The 16,066-nt window shown below is 47.6% G+C and overlaps 1 protein-coding gene and 1 long non-coding RNA gene across 3 annotated transcripts in view; one reads left to right on the top strand and one right to left on the bottom strand.

Moving 5' to 3' along the window:
- PRKCE (protein kinase C epsilon) overlaps positions 1-16,066 on the top strand; it is a 478,122-nt gene that overhangs the window by 61,322 nt on the left and 400,734 nt on the right. The gene's annotated exons all lie outside the window — the stretch shown is intronic.
- LOC145723890 (uncharacterized) overlaps positions 1-16,066 on the bottom strand; it is a 1,084,435-nt gene that overhangs the window by 45,940 nt on the left and 1,022,429 nt on the right. The window lies entirely within an intron of this gene.

The raw sequence follows: 16,066 nt of genomic DNA on the forward strand, positions 1-16,066 counted from the left end.
ATAGAAAAAGTAGGATAGACATAACTCAGAATAAAGAATGGCTCTTTAAATTAAACACATTCAGCTGTGTGAAAAACTCACAAGGTCTGTCTTTCTGTGTTTCCTCCTTCCTCCCTGCCTCCTTTTGCTGTGGCCTAGTATATGGTTTTCTTGGCCCAGCACTGCTTAGCTTGCTCAAGAGGTGATGCCCTTTCTGTGCATGGAGGACAAATTGTGTGGGGAGGAGCATGGGGAAGGAGGATCATGGTTCGACTTAGTGGATGCCTTTCCTGACTCAGGGGATGGGGCTTGAGCCTGTTGAGCCTGTCCTGGAATCTCTCGGTGTTCTTGCAGTCTGATTTCCGTTTTCCTCAGAACCAAGGCAGACCTGAGGCGCCGGCCGCTGGCTTGAGAGTATTAATAACTGTCACATATGTGAGTAAGTGGGTTGCAGCCTCGTGGTCTGGGTGTTTGGGTCGAGCAGACAACCACAAGGCGGCTCACCTCTTGGCTTCAGGGTTTCTAGCATTTGCAGGTCCCTCCCCAGGCTTTGTTGTTTTCCCTGGAACAGGCTGGATTGTTCCCTGGCAGAAAAGGAGACTGGGCTTCGCAGAACTCTTCCGAAGGCAAGCAACTCAAAGATGTGAATTTAATGAATAACTCATTCACTCACTTAACAGATATTTCTTGAGCACCGACAATATGCAGGTGTGTGTGCATGTGTGTGTGTGTGGGGGGGCATCATCAGATGACTTCGGTGGGCACTTCGTCATCTTTTGCCATGGGCAGTCCCCAGTGTATTGGTCTTATGACCTCTGCCAGGCTTAGGCTTCTAGTGGGGGAAGCTTCTCTCCTCCTTAGGTTCTGACCCCTCTCAATACCCAGTGCCCCTTGACACCCTCATTAGGTGCTAGTGAATCTTAAATTATGTCACCCATTTTGGGAACCTTGGGAAGATCAGAGTCCTTAAAGATATTGATTGGCTCTTTGCTCTGACCAATTTCCGCTCTGTCCCAGAGGAAATCCCTCTCCTCTTGCTTTCATCCATCCACTGTCCTCTCATTGTCTTGGAGCTTCTGAGGGGCAAGGGAATCCTGCCATTGTTCCCAAAGATTTGGCTTCTTCTGGAATTTTCTACAATCATCAGCCTACTGTTTCCATAGAAACAGACTAGTATATTCTAAGGAGTCAAATCCCTTTCAGAAATAAAGTTTGCATGTGGTGAGGGGATAAAGAAGTGAGGGAGGGGAGGACCATGTATGGGTGGATCCTGAGAGCGTCCTCACAACCCAGGGAGAAAGGCATTGTTGTCGCCATCTTGCAGAGCAGGAAGCTGAGTCTTGGGAAGTAAACCGCCTTGCCCAAGGTCAGTTAGCTTCTCGGTGGTGGAGCTAGGGCTTGAGTCCGGGTCTGTTGGCCTCTGGAGTCTGTGTGTATTGCCATACCACGGCACCATGTTTTCTGTGCTGACATAAGTGCTCTCACTGGTTTCTAGTGAATAGTGTTTCTCCTCCGTGTGGCCCACGTCCTCTTGTTCCTCCCACTCGGATCTCTTGACTGCTAGTCCGATTTTGTTTTTTTTCCTTCTTGCCCTCTCTCTTCACCAAATAAATTGCCTTTCTCTGGTGCCTCAGTTATTTCCTCTTGCTTCTATTTTTGGGGCAGGATGGGGTCTCATGTTTTGGGACAGGTTGAGCAGTGTTAGCTGAAGGCAAACTAAAGTCCACAAAGTGTTGCTTGTCCTCTCCTTTTTGCACCTTGCCCCTGGAGCCTGTCACCTCAGAGCACCCCTGAACCCTCCCTCTTGGGTAGAGGCCCAAAGGCCTCTCCTCCTAGTGCTGTGCCTCACCTCACAGTCTTAGCTGAGCGCCACCTGTCAAAATCCTGTTTTTAGTTTGTCACCTGGAAAGTGCCTTTTGAAGCCTGCAAACACTAGCTCGCCCTCCCTTTTGTCTCTGTACTCCCCTCTTATTCATCTTCAGCTGTTACATAGGGGCCCAGGCAGAACTTGAATCCTTGGGAAGGGTCATTTCTCCAGCTTTCAAATGTCAGGGCTAATGCCATGGAGATAGTACATCAGCCCCAACCTATTCAAGGTCCTTGCGTGCACAGTGGGGCTCCCACTGTGTCTGCCTCAGGCAGAAGCTAGGCCCCTTTGAGGGTGACGTAACTGCCACGAGGAAGGAGGAGCTTAAGCCTCTCATTTGCTCCCAGAGTGCAGCTTTCCTGGCTTGCAGATTGTGTCTGTCTTGCTGAAACTCTCCTAGGAAGGAGAGCTGGACTTGGGAGTTAAGGAGCGGCGGTTTAGATACCAGCCACTTTGTAATCGCTCAATCAGTCATCTATGTGCCTGTCATCCATCTGTTTTCCTCTATTTATCTACACATGGGCACATGTACTTCAACACAGAGATGTGCAAATTTGGGAGAGTTTTGCTCGCACAAGGAAACCTACATTGGGCTCCCCCCTAAAGTATAACGCATGCTTCGTGCATATCTGCAGGTCCCAAGGAGTGGAATGTGTTCCTTCTATCTGAGTTCATTAATCTGCCTTGACTTCAGGAGAGGGTCCTGAGGCCTCTTTCCTTGTGGTTTGTGTTGTTGGTCAGTGGTGATGGTGGTATTCAGCTCACTGGCGTGGTCTGTGGCTGACAGTCATACTGTTTGGCTTCTGCCCCTGTGATGGGGGCTCCTAAGGGGAAGGGGCAACTGAGGGGCCCAAGTGCCCACCAGTCTGGCTGCTTCTACAAGCTGACCACAAGTTTTTGAGCAAATGAGAATGAAATTGTAGCCAGGCCCCAGCCACAGGTTGTATCTCAGGGACATTAAAAGAAAGGCTCTCAGTCGGTTAAGCATCTGCCTTCGGCTCAGATCATGATCTCGGGGTTCTGGGTTCGAGTCCTGCATCAGGCTCCTTGCTCAGCGGGGAGCCTGCTTCTCCCTCTGCCTGCCGCTCCCCCTGCTTGTGCTCTCTCTCTCTTTCTCTGACAAATAAATAAAATCCTTAAAAGAAAAGCTCTTTTTGTACTTGTGAGCAAAGATGGGCTCCCAGCAGAGGCTGATGGCTATCCAACAGTCCTTTCTGGGTGGCATTCATTGTTTTAGTGAATTTATCAATATTCTCAGCCTTACACACCAAGACCATGAGTTCATAGGTTTTCCAGCCTCAGCACTATTGGCATTTTGGGCCAGATAACTCTGGCCAGGGGCTGTCCTGTGCATGATAGGATGTTTAGCAGCATCCCTGGCCTCTACTAGCCGCTCCTTCCCAGTCGTGACAACTAAAAATGTCTCTAGACGTTACCAAACGTCCCCTCAGAGGGCAAAATGCCCCTAGTCGAGGACCACTAGGTTAGAATGTGAGAGGGGCTCCAGCTGTTTGGAGAGAGCTAACGGTAAGCAGGTGCTTGCAATTGATGTATAAAGTCAGGGTTCCAGTTCTTATCAAGTTACAAGGAGAATTGGGTGTCACGCCAACTGGGACTCTGGGCTCGGTTCGCCATTCTATTCTGTCTCTGGAGTTCTCAGTGATTGCACGGTCTAATCTGGGGTTCTCAGGAACACTAGTTCTGAGGGCGATTCATGGTTGTTCCATGAAGAAAGGGCTCTCTGGTCAAGTGAGTTTGGGAAACATTGAGTTAAAAAGTGAAACAGGCTTCTTTATTGCAGAGCTTATCAGAAACTTTCATGTGCCAATGTGGGTTATAATTTTCCTAGAGAGTTGATATTCAGTGTTGCCCACGTTTATTAAAATTTGTGGATGTTTGTAGACTATACTTTCAGTCTAAAGTGTGGAAAAATGGTTTATTAGCTAGAGGTAGAGAAGGCCCAAGGCATCCGTCCCCACCATAGGCTACCCTCCCCTGTGGACAGTGCTGGGCTGGGTGGTGTCATATTATGTTTTGGGACTTACCTCTTTCTTGGCCCTCTTTGCTAGTTCCCCTCAGCCCACCCTGCTCCAATCCCATTTCAACCTGTGATTTTTTTTTTTTTTAGATTATGTTCAGGTGTTTAATCTGAGATCTAGCCTAAGTAATCGACTTTGCTTATTTTTGCGCGGATTCATTATTATGTTCTTACAGTTTGATTCTCAGAGGGCAAACTATGTTTCTTATTTTGAAGTTTTTTCTTAAGGGGGGTATCAGTGGAGGCCCTTTAGCCCATATCCCCAGGGTGTCCTGTGGGGACCACAGGAAGGACTGTTTGGGCATCCGCCTGTCTTCATTTCATCCAGCTCATTCCCACTCTCGGGAAGGCAGCAGTGGGCACTGGGCACTTGGGAAATGCGTACTGAGTGAGTGGGTGGATAAACTGATGGTGGATCACATTTGAAAGGGCCAGGCTTTTATCTAACAAATATTCCCAGGTGTGGTCCATCTGAGACGTACGTGCACAACGCATCATGTGTAGCTGTTAAGCGCACATAGCATGTGGATATGGCTTGGGAGAAATTGTCTCTCCCTCCTTTGCAATCTAGATCAAACAAAATTGTGACTCCCCAGAAAACAATGAAAATATTCAGATTGCCTGTCCTGAGTTCACACACAGGGCTTGTTTGCTGGGGTCCCTTCCCAGGGATCACGGTCCAAGGCAGTGGAATCCACATTCACACAGAAAAAGCATTCCTTGGCTGCTTCCTGTCTCTCTCTGATGGAGCTGTGGGCTGTCTGCCAGAGGGGGGTGGGTACTGGAGGGATAGAAGAACTATGGGAAGGTGCTCTGAGTGAAGGAGATAAGCTCTCAAAGCTGGGAGCAGCCACTTTCCTACCCTTCTGGGGGAGCTGAGATAAAGTGATGTGGATGCTCTATCATTTCAACCTATTAGTAAGAGAACTGCCTACCTGAGAGGTTGGAGATGCTGACACCCTTCCTAGGGATTGGGGATACCCTTAAGACCCCAGGGATAGCTGGGGAGAGACACTAGGGACCCTCTTCTATGAGCGAGAAGCTTATGATGCTGTGTACTCGATGAGGCACCAGGATAGGGAGATGGCAAAGTTTGTGTCTGAGATAGAAATCTGTGACACTTGGGTGGATGGAGACTTAGGTAATGTCCCTGCCTGCTGAAGGTCAGTAATTCCTGCTCGCTAAAAGCCAGCAGCCCTCTGCCCAGGCTCATTCCCCAGTGTCCCCTTAGGAGTGTGTACTGTACCCTGGTGAGACCCAAACTTACGTATTGATGCATGCATCACTCACCTAGGAAGGGCAGGTGATTGTTAAGGTCACTTCTGCCTGTCATGCCAGCACAGTTGGGAAGACTGATCAGCATCCTGCATGCCAGCACTGTGCTTGGTGCTCAAGATTGTTTTAGCAGTTTGTTCTCAGAAAAATCCCCGGTTAGGCGATGTTGCAAAAGCAAGCGATTGCCTGTGGTTCACAGAAGTCTGCCTACTCTGTGTTTTAGAAATAAGGAAACTGAGGCTTTGTAACTTGCCCAAGGTCAGCCCACTAGTTAAGAGGCAGAGCTGAGATTTGGACCCATTTTCACAGTTCTACATTGCCTTGGGGAAACGGGACACACCCGTGGGAAAAGTTAAATCACAACAGGAGCTACATAACCTGGGAAAACAATGCACTGGATGTCACAGGGCGGCATTCGATGAAGATATAGAAAAACTAGTTGCCAGGGGAGATGAGAGGGCAGAATTTTGAGACCCTGGGTGATCAGCAAGATTTAGAGGATCCTGAAGGGTGGGTAGAGTCTGATGGGCAGAAAGGAGCAGAGCTGTTCAGATATAGTTCCTTAAGAAACACAGATGGGATGCGAGCAATCTTTTTTTTTTTTTTTTTTTTTAATGACATAGTGGTTCTCATACTTTTGGGTTTCAGGACCAAAATTTAAATTACTTAAATTTAAATATTTTAAAATTATTGAAGACTCCACAGAGAGGTTTTTGTTTATGTGGGCTATACCGACCAATAGTTAACATCTCAAAATTAAAACCAAGACATTTAAAAATCAATTGAAAATAAATTCCATTATATGTTAACATAAGAGCGTATTTTTATGGAATATCATTATGTTTTCCAAGACAAAAACCTTAGGAGCGTGGCATTGTTTTATAGTTTCACACATCTCTTTCACGTCTGGCATAGTAGAAGTCAGCTGGATTCTTCTATCTCCTTCTGCATTCAGTCTGTTGCCAGATCACAAGTAGTCATGTGGCCCCTGGAAACTCTACTCCACACTCCTGACAGTGTGAGAGTGAAAGAGACAAAATGATGAACCAGTATTATTATGAAAATGATTCTGACTTTGCAGACCCACTGAAAAGTTCTCAGGGACCCCCAGGGGTCCCTGGACTATACTTTGGGAACCACTGCTGTGAACCAGTAGGACTTAACACAGGCAGAAGAGGGTGCTGACCTTGGGATGTTGGTCTTGGTGGGTCTCCCTTGGGAAGGGGGAAGAAGAAGGGAGGCAGATCGGACACCCTCCTCTCACTTCGGGAATGACTGTGTGGTCCGTCTCTTGAGTCTGAGTGTCCTCACCAGGGCTGAGGAGATGGTGGTGCCACACTTGGCCTGTTTCCACTTGGAGCGGTCATCTCACACTGTTTATGTGGGGAGGGCACCTCATGGCTCCCCTCATAGAAACCCAGGAATGTCCCTTTTTCTGTGTGAATGTGGATTGGTGGTTGGTTAGGGGATAGCAGCATGGATTCCCCATTGCCTGACTGGGAAATGGGGATGAGAGCAGCCCCTGTCCTCTGGGAGCACTCAGCCCACATGGCTTACACATGTGGTTGTTCTAGCCCTGGAGACCCTCGGTAGCAAATGCTGTGAATCCTCCCTGTTAAAATACTCAATTAGGGAAGAGAGGCCCCGTGAGCCCGGGATTCAGCTCACACGTGTTTCCGATGTAGAACTCAGAGGGTGCCTGCAGTGGAGCCCCGGGAATCTTTTTTTTTTTTTTTTTTTAAGATTTTATTTATTTGACAGAGAGAGATACAGCGAGAGAGGGAACACAAGCAGGGGGAGTGGGAGGGGGAGAAGCAGGCTTCCCGCGGAGCAGGGAGCCCGATGCGGGGCTCGATCCCAGGACCCTGGGATCATGACCCGAGCTGAAGGCAGATGCTTAACGACTGAGCCACCCAGGCGCCCCAGCCCCGGAAATCTTCCAGGGCCTGAGCTTTCAGTGTTAATCATCCACCCAGTTGTGCTTCTGGGCTTCTTTTGGGCTCCAGGTTAAGCGTTTGCTGCTTGTTGCTGCTCACCGGGAAGGCACCATCCCTTTTCCTAACCAGTTTGCGCTGTTGATGGTCATGATTCACCAATCCCTTCTGCCCACTGTGGGTTTTCTGCTGCTCAGGACAGCTCGCTGGTTTTGAGTGTAATGTTCCGGCACAAGTTCTTTTGAGTTTCTTCATGCTGTGATGACATGGCCCATTCTTGCATTCTTTTAGGAGATCCTGCTATTAGTTCTTGTTTTCGAGCAGCTTCAACAGTCTGGAATCTCTAGTTATACCCCTGCTTGGCTTTAGGTTCTGGATGGTGCACTGATGTCCCTGCTGCATAGTTTTGATTCTCCGGGAATATTTTTCTGAGACAAACCATGGCTGATCTAAGGAACCAGGTATGTCGTGGGAGTCTTTGGCTTCTGCTGGTATTGTCTGGTACTGTTTGATGGCAGAGAGGGCCTTGTAGGGAAGCTCTACTCAGTTTAAGATTTGGCCTTAGGGTTTTGTTTTTTTTTTAAATGTTTTATTTATTTATTCATGAGAGTCAGAGAGAGAGAGAGGCAGAGGCAGAGGGAGAAGCAGGCTCCCCGCCCAGCAGGGAGCCCGATGCGGGGCTCGATCCCAGGACCCCGGCATCATGACCTGAGCCGAAGGCAGACGCCCAACCATCTGAGCCACCCAGGCACCCTGGCCTTAGGGTTCTTATTAGGAGAGCTGCCATTCACTGAGCAGATTTTCTAGATGAAGATGGATGCCTGATGTGTTCCAACACAGTCCCTTCTCTGCCCAAAGTGAAACTGATACTGTATGACTGGGAGTGGTTCATCTTTGTGGGCCAATGGGGCCATCCGCTCCTGAGAAGAACCTTATGTGTACAGTGAGAATGGTTTACTTACCTGTTTAGGTCACAGCTATTTATTCAGTGTGAGCCAAATGCAAGGTGATATGGGAGATACACTCTGGAAGTCCCTTCAGGAGAATGAGACGTGTATTGAGGACAGAAAACAAGCAACAGAATATTCTGTATGCCCAATGAGTGCGCGGCAGTAAATGCGAGTGGGTGTCTCTGATGGGAGCCATCGGTGGGGGTGCAGTATTATCGTGGAGGCTTCCAGAAGAAGAGGGGTTTGAACTCCTGCCTTAAAGGATAAGAGGATTTGGACCGGGAGGGAAGGCATTCCCAGTAGCTTAGAGGATTTGGCTAAGCTTTTTGTAACATCTGTCATCCCACCCAGATGTGCTGACTATCATTTGAGCCACTGACGACTCTATTTTCTTGCCGTGGTAGCGGTCTCTGCTTCTTGGCTCCATACTTGGGGCATGTATTTTCACGCTGTACCAGAACTCTGGGAAGTGAGGAAGGGCACCGACGAAGCTAAAGCCTCGTCGGTCTAAACTAGGCCGAGGGAGGTGGTGTATTGTGTAAGTGTGTTTTTTAAAGTGTGACTTCACATCCTTTCCAAAAGCCTTTTGTAGCCCATCAAGAGACTAAGGTGATGACTGAGAAACTATTCTTCACAAATTAAAGGTACGATCAGTTTCGACTTCAAAGGGCAGAGAATCAAGGTTAGAGCAAGGAGAAATCTCTCCCTCCTGCTTTTAGGGGAAACTTTAAAAATAAGACCCTCATCGCCTGCCTGGTACCTAGGTGTTCCAAAACTTCTCTGGAGGCTGGTCTAGCAAACAAAAGAATAACAATATAAGCAATGACAGTTGTGGTTAACCACCCCCTTTCCCACCAGCGCCCCTCCCCCAACCCTCCCACACCCCAACTCAGTCACTCCTTCATAAGAAACTGCTGTGCATGTAGCTTCCTTTGATGGTGGCGAATGTGCTATTGGGTGTCATTTTATATTACAGTTGTAAGACCCACATGACATTTTGGTCTTTAGCTCTTAGTCACAGACTTCTAGAATATCTGAGCTGGAAGGAACCTTCCTGGTAAGCCCCTCATTTTCAAAATGGGGAACTGAGAACTCAGGTTGCCTGAGACTCGCCCAAGTTTCACCAGTTCATGCTTCTCTTCAGTATCAGAGAAAATAACGACATTGCCACTCATGGACGCCCCGTGCTAAGTGCCTTGCAGGCACCGTGTGCTTTTTATTTCTTGCAACAGATGTATGAAGGAGGTATGGTTATCCCCCCTCTTTTAAGGCCAGGGAGGCCGAGTAATGTGGTTCCAGTCAGATGTTAGCAGGTAGTGGGGCAGAGATTTGAACTGAGAACACAGGTGACTATGGAGCACTGGGTCTTCTCCACTACTGTGTTTCCCAAGTGAGATTTTTCTCTCTGCTCTCACTTCTTTCCCCACTTCCACCCCTCTCCCCTTTCCCCTGTCCTACCAGGGACCTCCGTCTCTACTATGGCATGAAGGTAGGATTCTGACCATGGCCACCATGATGACTCAGAGCCTGGGCTCCTTCCTGTGGAGCCTTTTGGATGGTTCAGAATCCTTATCCTGGGGACTTAAAGGGGCTGAGATCACACCACTGACCCCAGGAGTCCTTGGCTGCTCAGTTTGGGCAGTTAGGACAGCAGAGGCTGTAACGCTGTCCCTTCTTACGTTGGCTTCTGAGAGACTGAGCAAGATAGAGTAGAGAGAAAGCAGATGGAAGGCTCTGTGAAACCCATCCTCAACTCAAGCAGGGGTCAGTTGCATCATCTTTACCATCAAAGAGTATGTTCCACAAACGGATGGCCTAGGGTAAACCAGTGCAGAGGTGCTACCGTCCATATCTGTGTGTCTGCCTTTCGTTCTCCTTTCTTCCTGCAGCAGTGATCACTCACCTCTGGTTTGTGTGAATTTTTACACAGTGTCCAAGGGATCTGCAGACTCAAGAATACAGCTGTTTTTGAATCTGTCCTAGAGGTTCTGGGCCGTGCTAGAGGCTTCATCCTCCATGGAGGCTTATTTTTCAAGTTCGGGCAGAAAATATTCCAAGGGACACTAGCAATCTAAGTGATCAGCAGACCCAGTCTCTGGTTTTTCAGCTAATATTTTCGGACCATCAGTTCTGTGGCTTATATGGGTCTGATGTAGAAATATGTGGCCTAGAAGCGATGCCTAAAAGGGTGTCTAAAAATGGACTGTTTTTAGAGTAATAATCCTCTGTCTGGAGATGTTTCATTTACTGAGTCCCTTCCCTTAAGTTTTCTTTTTTTTTAATTATGGTGAGAACACTTGATATGAGATCTGATGCAGGCCAGAGTGGGGGCCAAGGGATGCTCTGGTCCTTCTCTCCCAAGGGAGAGACTGGTTCCTTCACCTCACCCGAAGGGGAATGGACTTAGCAATAGCTTAGGAACTCATCAAATGGGATCCAGGGTTCCAGACCCATCTGGGATCATATGAGAGAAACTGATCACTATAGGGGAGATCTCTGGGTCATGAGCTTTTTTGGCATTGTTTTTTTAAGGATATTTATAGTTAAACAGCACTGACAAGAATGGATGCTTTTGAGTCCTTTCATTAACCTTGCATTAAAAAAGAGGAAGAAAGATGGAAAAACCACATATCAGAAGAGCAGCACTGAGAAAATAGTCATGTTGCTGAGGACACTGAGTCTGAATTGTTATTTGGGTCTTAACAGAGCACAACATTTTTAACTGCCAGGACCTTTTGTCACTACCAGATTGGTTTTTTTCCTTCTCTTTTCTCTTCTTCTCTTCTCTTCTCTTCTCTCTCTTGGGAGACACTTCTCCCAAGAAACAGTTCCCATTAAAAAAAGAAATCAACTGTGTGTCTATGCAGCATATCATGGGAGACACTGAGCTATTATTTGTAAAATGTTTTAAAAATAAATTTTAACATTCATGGACTATGACAATGATATTCCCCAGATTTACCTAAAAGGAAACCAAACCCCACTTGGTGTGAAACACACATGGAGGCCATTAGTGAACACTTTGAGGGGTAGGAAGTAGAAGCGTGGAAGACAGTGGAAGCTTGGGTGCTTTTGCACCAGGAAGGAGTCTTAGGCAGAAGGTAGCTGTGGGGGACAGTCTGGGGCCAGGTAAGAAGGTGAGTTTTAGGGCCAGTTGATTACTGTGATTAGTTAGCACTCTGCTTTTAGGGAAGAGGATGGTTATTGCTGTGACCGTCAGGGGAGCAAGGTGTGACTTAACTCAGGGACACACGATCTTTGTCTCTGATTGATTGACACATGGTGTTCTCCTGTGGTTTAAGGATGGAGGCCACTTGCTGAAAACATGGCCTGCCTTTTCCAGCTTACCCTCTTGGGCCCAGCATCTTCATTCACTTAGAGCAGACCCAGTCTCTGTGGTTTTTCAGCTAATATTTTCGGACCATCAGTTCTGTGGCTTATATGGGTCTGATGTAGAAATATGTGGCCTAGAAGCGATGCCTAAAAGGGTGTCTAAAAATGGACTATTTTTAGAGTAATAATCCTCTGTCTGGAGATGTTTCATTTACTGAGTCCCTTCCCTTAAGTTTTCTTTTTTTTTGGGCGCCTGGGTGGCTCAGTTGGTTAAGTTTTCTTTCTTTTTTTTTTTTTAAATTATGGTGAGAACACTTGATATGAGATCTAACCTCTTAACAAGTTTTTTAACTGCACAATACAGTGTTGTTAACTATAGACACACAGTTGCATAGCAGATCTCCTGAACTTACTCATCTTGCATGCTTCAAGCCCTATACCCGTTGAACAGCATCTCCCATCCCTCCCACCACCGCCCCCCAGCCCCTGGCATCCACCATTCTGCTCTGTCTCTATGAGTTTGACTATTTTAGAGACCTCATATCCGCGGAACCATGCAGTATTGGTCCTTCTGTGTCTGGAATATTTCACTCAGCATAATGATTTCACTCACCAGGTTCATCCATGCTGTCATATTTGGCAGAATTTACTTCTTTTTAAAGGGCAAATAATAATCCCCTGTGTGTGTCCCACCTTGTCTTTATCCGTTCATCTGTCCGTGGACATGTAAGTTGATCTTGGCTTTTGGGAATAATTCAGTTGTTTGGTTCACCTTCATTTTGTGGATGAGAGACGGAGTATACCACGGATCAGGGAGTAAGTGGGAGACTGAAGCTTAAAAACAGAGGTCTTCTGAACTCCTGCAGTTTTTTCCCGCATCTCCGATGCAAATCAAGCATTAGGGATGATCTCCCATTCCACAGAAGGCCTGTTCTGCCTTCCACCACAGTCCTTGACATTCTACCTTCAGAAAGCCTTTCCTGTAACTTACACCTTTTTATGACTAGGTTAAAATACAGATGTCCTAGAGAAGGACCATACTGTCTTCTCAGTCATTTGAACATCACTGTAAATGAAATTTATAAGCACTTTACCTGGGACAGACTGTCATTGGAGGGGATGAGAGAATACAGGGCCCTGCACATCCCAGGGCAGACTGGGGCCCCGCACAGGGAGGTTGTGGACAGACATGTCTCAGGAATTCAGGTTTTTTGTAGGTGGCCCTGAATGCCATTATAAGTACATTCTGCCCAGACTAAGAATGCTGAATGCTGAAATCTAGGATATTTTGAAGTTCTTTGTGTGCTGATATCAATTCACAAGGCAACTGTATGCTTTCCGAGTACCTGCCAGACAACCAGGATATTACTAAATAATCAAATAATATTCTTGATCTTTACCCATGTCATTCAGGCTTGTCACATCCAGTGATACCCACTTCTTTGAAAAAAGGTTTCAAGTCAGTCTGTCTTTTTTTTTTTTTTAAGATTTATTTATTTGAGAGAGAATGAGAGAGCACATGAGAGGGGGGAGGGTCAGAGGGAGAAGCAGACTCCCCGCCGAGCAGGGAGCCCGATGCGGGACCCAATCCCGGGACTCCAGGATCATGACCTGAGCCGAAGGCAGTCGCTTAACCAACTGAGCCACCCAGGCGCCCCCAAGTCAGTCTGTCTTGCTGTACGTTTTACAAATAGCTGATTTGGGGCAGTAGTAGTGGTGGGTCCAACAATAATAATATTTTACGTGTCGCTTCCTCCAGGAATCCTTTATGGATCCTCCTAATCAGGCTACGTGCAGCTTTCTGTGTGCCTCTGTAGTATCTTGTTGCACTTTCCTCCACCAGCAATTAACACACTATTTGGTATCTTCCTGTTTGTTTGCTTATTTGTCTCTTTCACCATCTTTCTCAGATAGGATTCCTCAAACGGACCGCTGGAAAAAAAAATGACAGGAGTGACTATTTTCTCAATTCTCCCAAGGATGGTACATAACTAGTACAATTGTGGATGAACAGGAGAGATATTAATTCATTATAATTAATGGGTGCCCTAGATCAGGGGTTGGTAACTTTCTGCCCCAAAGGTCCAGATAGTAAATGTGGTTTTTTTTTTTGGCTTTGTGGGCTGTACAGTTTCTGTCAGAACAACTCAAATCTGCTGTTGGAACACAAAAGCAACCAGAGACCATACAAATGAATAAATTAATACATAAATAAATGGCCATGGTCCAATACAATTTTTTTTACAAAAACAGGCAGTGGCTGGGATTTGGCCCCCCGGGCCATAGTTTGCCCCCCCGCCGGGGGCCTTAGGGCATTAGGGTTTACTGCTGTTTCAGACCCTGTTTGAGGAAGTGCTAGACCAACAGTGGGCTCCACGAGGGCAGAGTCTGGCTCACTCCCCACCGTTTCCCTGGTAGCTGGCCTGTCTTGGCACATAGTAGGTGCTCAAGAGATGTTCGTGCTTTTCATTCATTCATTCATTATTCATTCATTCATTCATTTATTCATTCGTTCAACCAGTATTTATTAAGTGCCTGCTCTATTCTAGACATTCTAGGAGCTTGGGATGCATCGGCACAGAAAACAAGTATCCCTGTGCTCCTGGGGCTTACATGTTGGCAAGGGGAGACAGATAATGAACAATAAGCATGGTAAATACTAATGATGCAGTATGTGATAAGATCAAACAGGTTATGGAAAAAGAAACAATACCAAACAGGATGAGGGGCATTGGAATGCTCCCGGGTGGTATTGGCGGGCGGGTGGCGGGGGGGCAGGTTGCTGAATGATTTAGTCAATACTTTAGATGGAGAGCGTTGGCCTCATTTAGAGGGTGGGACTTGAGTTGAGTTGAAGCAAGTCATGGGGTTGGCCAAGTAGCTTCCTGAAATGGCCATTTGTCCTCCCTCTCACATCCCCATGTGTCATTCTCCTTTCTCCCCCAAGGTACCGTGGTAGGTAGGGCCTGGGGTTTGGGGAGTCCAGTGTGACTGACAGTCACCTTGTGGTCTCTTCCCACTCTGCTTAGCAAGGAGCCCTGCTGGGCCTGCCAGTCCCTGCCTTCTGAGAACTCTGATTTCTTTTTTAAATTTTTTTATTGTTATATTAATCACCATACATTACATCATTAGTTTTTGATGTAGTGTTCCATGATTCATTGTCTGTGTATAACACCCAGTGCTCCATGCAGTACGTGCCCTCTTTAATACCCATCACCAGGCTAACCCATGCCCCCACCCCCTCCTCTCTAGGACCCTCAGTTTGTTTCTCAGAGTCCATAGTCGCTCATGGTTCGCTGAGAACTCTGATTTCACTTCGAGCCCGTGCCTCTTGAGATCCAGCATGTAACAGATTTATGGGGTGTTCTTAGCTTCTCAGGAAAGTCTCCCTGAAAGCAGGGACCATCTCCTACTTTTTCTGGGTACCGTATGGCACGTGGCACAATGTGGGATATGCCTTCGAGGCTGAGGAATTGGGAATTGGCTCAAAGGTGCACAGTTTAGGCAGGGTTGGGTTGGAAGTCCTGCCTGATGGAAATCGTGATATTCGGACATTCAGTTCCATGTCCCTAGTTGAACTCGTTTTGTGTACTGATTGCAATCTAGAAAGGCGGCGCATTCCTTTGTGCAAATGTGCGGTTGCCTGTGTGGAGTGGCCTGAGCATTGGATGAGAGCAACTGTCTGTAGGAGAAGACATTTATGGTGCAGCTTGGGAGTCAGGCAAGCCAGACGGGAGATGAGTTGCCCAGGTCTGAGGCAATAGGACTTTTGGTCTGGGCCTCTAGCACGTCGAGATCATCCCTGAGCCTGGGTATGGTGGTACATGGTGTGGTGCCCAGACCGCCCCCTCCAGGCTTGAGGCATTCATTCCCCCCAACTGCTGGGACTGTAGAGCCTGGACAGTTCCCAATCACAACTATCCCCTCCTGCCCAGCCTGCTGTGCTTAGCCGAAGAGAGCCTTCTTGTTCAAGGTCCCACCCCTCTCTGGGGGTAGCCAAATGGAATGACTGGCTTATGGGGAGTAAAAAGGCCTGCCCCTCCCCCCAATTTGGGACAACTCTGTAAGGCCATCTTCGTTGCGGAGGTCCCCTAGGATCGCCTGAGACCTGTAGGGCTGCGTGATGGCCCATCCTCTCCCCTGCCCTCCCCTGCTTCCCTCACTCCTCCCACAGGGGTTGATGCTGAAGAGCAATCCCCAGGAACCCAACCTGTGACACTGGATCAGGCCAGCCTCTGGTGAGAACAATAGCTTGTGAGCCACGGGGACAGACGTGAGTGCATCACTGCATGTGGCCCATTGCCCCTGTGGGGTGGTTTGGGTCTCTGGCGAGGCTGTCCACCGTATCTCTCATCACTAGAGATTTGTATCTTTGAGTTGAATGTTGTCCACCTTCCTGCAGGCTCTCCTTTGGCGCACTGCATCCCTCGGGGACTATCACCTCAATACAAACAAATATGTCAAAGCGATTTAGTCCCTAAGAAGAGCGATCTGAAGCAGCAGTGAGATGTGAGGCGGTACAGTTTGGGGCTGAGGGTATAGACTTTGGATCCAGAGTGCTGGGGTTTGCATTTCAGCTCCCTCACGTATTCGCTTTGGTGACCATGGGCCAGTCACTTAACCTCCCTCCGTCATCTGCAAAACGGTGCCCCTCTGACAGGGTTGCTTTGCAGATGAAGTGAAGTTGTTA

This window comes from Leptonychotes weddellii, chromosome 10 (genome assembly GCF_054177405.1).
Source record: "Leptonychotes weddellii isolate Sample4059 chromosome 10, ASM5417740v2, whole genome shotgun sequence".
Classification (NCBI taxonomy): domain Eukaryota; kingdom Metazoa; phylum Chordata; class Mammalia; order Carnivora; family Phocidae; genus Leptonychotes; species Leptonychotes weddellii.